We start from the raw sequence: 7,058 nt of genomic DNA on the forward strand, positions 1-7,058 counted from the left end.
GGTAGACCATGTAACAGGACTAGGAAATTTTATAAAGAAGAACTGTGATTTCTAGCCCTTGTTGAAGGAAGGCATGTATGTGAAGAACACCATCTTAGGACGGACTGAAAAAGGAATACTCCCGGCTCTGATTTTTTAGGATAGGAAAACATGAAGAAGTTTTGAGGAGTAGGGAGGATACTGAAAAGATGGAATAATATGTATAACCCACATAGATATCTAAAAGTATTTAGAGTAAATTATTGTAAAGGGAAACCGAAATACTGGCTTATTTCCAACAAGACTGGAGGAACAGGGAAACGTAAGCCTGCCGCTAATTGGTTTTTGAAGAAGGTAACATTGTTATCAGGAGGAAGATGGGGATGAGCATCAGGTTGAGGGACCCTGATGTGATATTCTTTAGGGATTTCATATTGAGAGCGAATAGAAATTCGATCATCGGTACTAAAGGAAGAATGAGTCAGAGCATACCAAGGAATTAGTAACTCCTCAACCATGGTGAAAAGCAGAAACACTTAAGGGATAGGTAACTTACTAGGTCCTTAAGGTTGGAAGATAACAGAAGAAGGGCGGGGAAGACGAAGAAGCGCAGAGTGTTGAAAAAGGTCGAAAAGGAGAATCGCCAGAAAGTGAGTTGAGGAAGACAAAGAGTAAAGAAATGAAAAAGATTTAGGGTTTAAGAGGGTATAAGGATCTCCGTCTAAATGAAATGGCTCACGATGAGAGAAGCGTTGATTTGAAAGGGGCATATGATAGGACGCTGATAAAGAAGCATGTTAAAGGTTGCTTTAAGAAATAGGAAAAAAGTGCTACGTAGCAATCACCCATAAAGAGGCATTTATGATAGACAGAATAGACCAAATCATATGCTGAGATGTTATATCTTTGAGAACCTCTGACATTCTCTTTCCGTTGAAGGACCAATTACCAAAGAGACAATTTTGAAAAACTGCGCGATTCTCAAGGTATAAAAGAAGAAAAAAGAAAAATAATGAGTTAGCCAAATAGAGCTAATAAACAAAATTGAAACTCGTGTCTAGTCAGTCGATCATACCTCCTTCGACTAGATTTGAAGGGGAGGCTAGTGATACAGGTTATGATAGGTTGGACTGTCGAATGAAGGAGTCATGATCGAGAAAGATAGGAGAGGTATATAGCCAATGTACCTTCGCACGCTCGGTCAAGCAAAGCCCAACCGAGCGTAAAAGTACTTAGTCTTATAGAAGCTCGTAGTATATTACCGGCCGAGTGAAGGTCAAGCGAGCACCAATGTGTCTACACGCGCTGGGTCGGGCAAAGCCCGACCGAGCGTAAAGGTACTTATCCTTATAGAAGCTCATTGTATATTACCAGCCGAGCTAAGACGAGCGAGTACCAAGATGCCTTCACGCGCTCAGACAGGCAAAGCCTGACCGAGCATAAAGGTACTTAACCTTATAGAAGCTCGTTGTATATTACCGACCGAGTGAAGGCCGAGCGAGCACCAATGTGCCTACACACGCTCGGCCAGGCAAAGCCCGACCGAGCATAAAAATACTTAGCCTTATAGAAGCTCGTAGAATATTACCGGCTGATCTAAGGCCGAGTGAGTACCAAGGTGCCTTCACGCACTAGGACAAGCAAAGCCCGACCAAGCGTAAAGGTACTTAGCCTTATAGAAGCTCGTAGTATATTACCGGCCGAGTGAAGGCCGACCGAGCACCAATGTGCCTACACGCGCTCGATCGGGCAAAGCCCGACCGAGCGTAAAGGTACTTAGCCTTATAAAAGCTCGTAGTATATTACCGGTCGAGCTAAGGGCGAGCGAGTGCCAAGGTGCCTTCACGTGCTTAGACAGGCAAAGCCTGACTGAGAGTAAAGGTACTTAGTCTTATAGAAGATCGTAGTATATTACCTGTAACGACCCGGCCCCTCGGCCCCTTGGGCGGCCCAACTGGCGGTCGGCCGTGCCGTTACTCACTAGGTCTTCCCACCCCTGGCTAGTGGATATTTGGCTACCAGGATTCATAAACTCTAGTATTTAACCTGGAGATCTAGAGTTTGAATCCTGGGGATGGCAAAAATCTACTGGCCAGGGGTGGGAAGACCTAGTGAGTAACGGCACGGTCGAGGGTTGTCGGTCGACGACATAAGGGGTCGCCAGTTGGGCCGCCCAAGGGACCGCGAAGGGGCCGCCAAATGGGCCACCAGTTGGGCCGCCCAAGGGGCCGAGGGGTCGGGTCGTTACATTACCGGTCGAGTGAAGGTTGAGCGAGCACCAATGTGCCTACACGTGCTCAGTCAAGCAAAGGCCGACCGAGCGTAAAGGTACTTAGCCTTATAGAAGCTCATAGTATATGTTGGACCCCCAAGGTTTTTTGATGTGATCAAAAAAGTTGAGTTAGGTCCTGTTGGTTTTTGATCCATGTGTCTAAGTGTGCAAGAACTTAGGAGCGCAGGAAGTCGAGCGGAAGATGCGGCTAGCGAGAAGAATGACACGGGAAGGGAGCCGAGGGGCTCGATGTATCTGAGAGAAGGAAGAGTTGCGAAAGAGTACACCGGTGGACGAGAAGAACGTGCGCAACGTTTGAGAGACGAGAAGCGGGAGCGGAAGCTTGCTCGAGGAGAAGGCCAAAATTGGGTTCTGGTGAGCCTTATTTCGGTTGGTCGAAATCACTCAAGCGAGCGGAGCCAGAGCGGAAGACTCGGACCGAGGCGAGCAGCACCAGAGTAGAGAGCCCGGACCGAAAAAAGTCAATAAGGTTGACTTTTAGGGTCCGGACGCCCAGACCCATTCTGAGTGCTCGGAATCTATTTTTATCCACGGTCAACGTGGATGTTAACCGTTCTGAAGGAGATAAAGTTTTATCTCCTTCCAGACGCCTGGAACCCTTCAAGGTGCCTAGAACCCTTCCACGTTGCCTGACCAAGGCTATAAATACAGCCTTGGTCCAGATGCTTGACAACAACAAGAATTACTAAGCAACACTTGTATACGCTTTCCACTTTATTTAGCTTCTTCATTTTTGTGTGTAAATTGCTGTAAAGATGCTTCTCCGCCTGAAGGAGAAAGTAGTGCAATTCATTTCTTTGGATTAACAACCTCCCCGGAGTAACCAAGTAAAAATTCCGGAATCTCTTTCTTTTCTGTTTATTTAGTTATTTTTTGCAAGTGTTCGTTATTTAAGTTAATTGTTTGAGAAGGGTTTCTTTTGTAATTTGTGCAAGGCTATTCAACCCCCCTTCTAGCTGGCCCATCGGGGTCCAACAAGTGGTATCGGAGCCAGGACGCTTCAAAAGGACTAATCATCAAACGAAACACACGAAATGGTCGGACCAAGCATCTTCCCACCAAAGTTCAAGGGGGAATTCGCCAGCTGGAAGAAGAGAATGGAGGTATTTTTTAAAACAGACTTCGATTTATTATTAATAATAGAATTCAGCTTTGAAGCACTCGAAGGCAAGTAAAAATATCAATGGACGAAGAAGGAACAAGCTGACTTCGTGGCAAACGGCAAAGCAGAGTTTCATCTGCTAAGCGTCCTCCTGCCACAAGAAGTCAACCGGATTGGAGCCTATGGGTCCGCCAAGGAGCTCTGGGAAAAATTCCTAGAACTTCATGAAGGAACGTCGGAGGCAAAACTTGCGAGACGGGACTTACTTCATAACTAAATCAGCAACCTCCGATTTTTAGAAGGCAAAATGATTGCACACCTTCACTCGAGGATTAAGAAGCTCATCACCAAACTTTCGAATCTTGGAGAAACGTTAAGCAACCGAGATTTGCTAAGGTACGCTCTTAATGCATTCCTTAGGAATACAAAATGAGCATCACTAGTAGATGTCTTCTATATCTCTAAGAAATTGTTACCTTAGAAGAATTATTTTCGACTTTTGAAGTCCATGAGTCAAGATGTGCAGATACGAAGAAGGAGCCAACGCACAATATTGCCTTTAAGGCAAGGATGGACAAACAAGACTCGGAATCCTTCCTTGAGGACGAAGAAACAACATTGATGGTAAGGCGATTTAAGAAATTAATTAAATCTAGAAAAACTAACCATTCACAGGGTAGAAAGAAAAGGACAATCAAATGCTACCACTGCAACGAAGAAGGGTACGTCAAAGACAACTGCTCCAAGCTAAGGAACAAGGACAAAGACAAAGGAAAGAAGTCTGTCCAAACGAACAATTACAAGACTTTAAAGGTGACGTGGGATGAAACGTCGTCTGAATCAAAAGTTGAGGCATTCTCCAAGCTTGCATTGATGCCAAGTCATCAAGACGAATATGAAGAAAGCTCTTCCGAAATGAGCATCGAGAGCATCGATGAAGGGGGAGCAACATCGAAAGAAAGCAGTAGTTCAAGGGGAGCCACGAACAACGAGATCGACAAGGTAAGTCAGGTACGATCTCTCCCACCTGACAAGTTATTTAAGTTTATAAAATTATTAACCAAAGATTGTTGCAAACTTGAAAAAGAAATTAAAATTTTAAAATTAATTCTAGCAAGATCTTGCCCATTAGAGGAATTTGACAAAATAAAGCTAGAAAATGAGATTTTACAAAAAGAAATAATGAACTTGAAAAATAATGCATGATCATATAACACAAGTTTTAAAAAAAGCAATAATCTAAATTGGTATTTTAGATATCACAAAGGACAAATTAGAAATATTTCAAAGAAATATGTCCCTAGGAAATACCTAATCAATCCTGTTGGTTAGAACCTATATTGGGTTCCCAAGTCTTGCCTAACCTGAACCTTATTTAGATTTTGAGCTTTCAGCGAGAAAATTAAATGTTTAATTTCCTTATGCGGTTTTGTCTAAAAGTGGTTGATGATCCAATAATCAAGAAAGTCTAGTGTCTCGCCACAGCCTAGAAGCCAAATATTAAAATAAAATGTTTAATTGACTAATTGATAAAGCATTGAAAAATTAAAATTAGATAATGCTTTGAATAGTTATTAAATTTTTTTTTGAAAATTCTAATCTCTTTAACTTAAAGTTTTTTTACTTGTGTTTTACCAAAATGCATTTTACATGTTGCATAAAACAAATAGTAATTTTTGTTTGGAAAATTTTTAGAAATTTTTTACTTAAAGTTTTTTTTTTAAATCAGATTTACTTTACCAAAATTTCTAAAAAATTAATTCTTGAAAATTTGTTTAATTGAGAAAATTCTTCATTTTTTTTACTTAGAAAATGTTTCTAAAATTATTACATTTTTAGAGCTATCAAAATTGTTCTCAATATTTCCAAAATCAGGATTTACTTATAAATTCATTTTTACTTGAAAATTTCTCATTTTTAAACTTAGAAAAAAAATTAGAAAATTATTACCCTTAGATGTTTCTTGGTACCCTAATTTTGTGTGAGCAAAATGGGAGAAGGAAAAGATTAAGTCTAGGGGTAGGTAGATTTTCAAATCAATGTTTTTTATTTTTGCACTTTATTGTAGAATTTATTGTTTTAACTTTATGTATGTTTACCCTAACTTAACTTGGGCTGCTCACATCAAAAAGGGAGAGATTGTTACAACCCCAAGGTTGTTTTGATGTGATCAAACAAGTTAAGTTTGGTCCTGTTGGTTTTTGATCTCTGTGTCTAAGTGTGTAGGAGCTTAGGAGTATAGGAAGTCGAGCGGAAGACGCGGCTAGCGAGAAGGATGACACAGGAAGGGAGCCGACGGGTTCGGTGCATCCAAGGGATGGAAGAGCTGCAGAAGAGTACACCAGTGGACGAGAAAAACGTACGCGACGTTCGGGGGAAGAGAAGCCGGAGTGGAAGTCTGCTCGAGGAGAAGGCCAAAATTGGGTTCAAGTGAGCCTTATTTCGGTTGGCTGAAATCACCTAAGTGAGTGGAGCCAGAGGGGAAGACCCGGACCGAGGCGAGCAGCACCGGAGCAGAGAGCCCCGACCGAAAAAGTCAACAAGGTTGACTTTAAGGGTTCGAGAGCCCGAAACCTATTTGTATCCACAATCGACGTGGATGTTGACCGTTGCGAAGGAGATGAAGTTTTATCCCCTTCCAGGTGGCTGGAATCCTTCCAGGTGCCCCGACCAAAGCTATAAATATAGCCTTGGTCCAGAAGCTTGACAACAACAAGAATTACTGAGCAACACTTGTATACGTTTTCCATTTTGTTTAGCTTCTTCATTTTTCTGCGTAAATTGCTATAAAGAGGCTTCTCCGCCTGAAGGAGAAAGTAGTGTGATTCATTTCCTTAGATTAACAACCTGCCCGGTTGTAAATAAGTAAAAATTTCGGAGTCTCTTTCTTTTCTATTTATTTAGTTATTTTTTGCAAGTGTTCGTTATTTAAGTTAATTGTCCGAGAATGGTTTCTTTTGTAATTTGTGCAGGGCTATTCAACCCCCCTCCCCTTTCTAACCGGCCAATCAGGGTCCAACAGTATATTACCGGCCGAGCTAAGGCTGAGAGAGTACCAAGGTGCCTTCACGTGCCCGGACAGGCAAAGCTCGACCTAGTGTAAAGGTACTTAGCCTTATAGAAACTCGTAGTATATTAACGGCCGAGCGAAAGCCGAGCAAGTGCTAATGTGTCTACTCGTGCTCAGTCAGGCAAAGCTCGACCGAGCGTAAAAGTACTTAGCCTTATAGAAGCTTGTAGTATATTACCAGCCAAGTGAAGTCCGAGCGAGCACCAATGTGCCTACATGCGCTCGGTCAGGCAAAGCCCGACCGGGCGTAAAGGCATTAAGCCTTATATAATTCATAGTATATTATCGACTAAGTGAAAGCCGAGTGAGCACCAATGTGCCTACACGCGCTCGGTCAGGCAAAGCTCGACCAAGCATAAAGGTACTTAGCCTTCTAGAAGTTTTTAGCATATTATTGGTCCATTGAAGGCTGAGCAAGCACCAGCGTGCGTATATGTGCTCGGCCTAGCAAAGCCCGACCAAGCGTAGGGGCATTCAGCCTTATAAAGCTCATAGGTATTCTCTGCCGAAACATGTTTAGCAAAAGGTATTCTCAATATACACACGACCAGTTTAAACGATCGGTTGAGATATGCTTAACAAAAGTATATAAGTATGACAACCTAGTAAATTTT

Source organism: Zingiber officinale, chromosome 4A, assembly GCF_018446385.1.
Source record: "Zingiber officinale cultivar Zhangliang chromosome 4A, Zo_v1.1, whole genome shotgun sequence".
In the NCBI taxonomy this organism is placed as follows: Eukaryota; Viridiplantae; Streptophyta; class Magnoliopsida; order Zingiberales; family Zingiberaceae; genus Zingiber; species Zingiber officinale.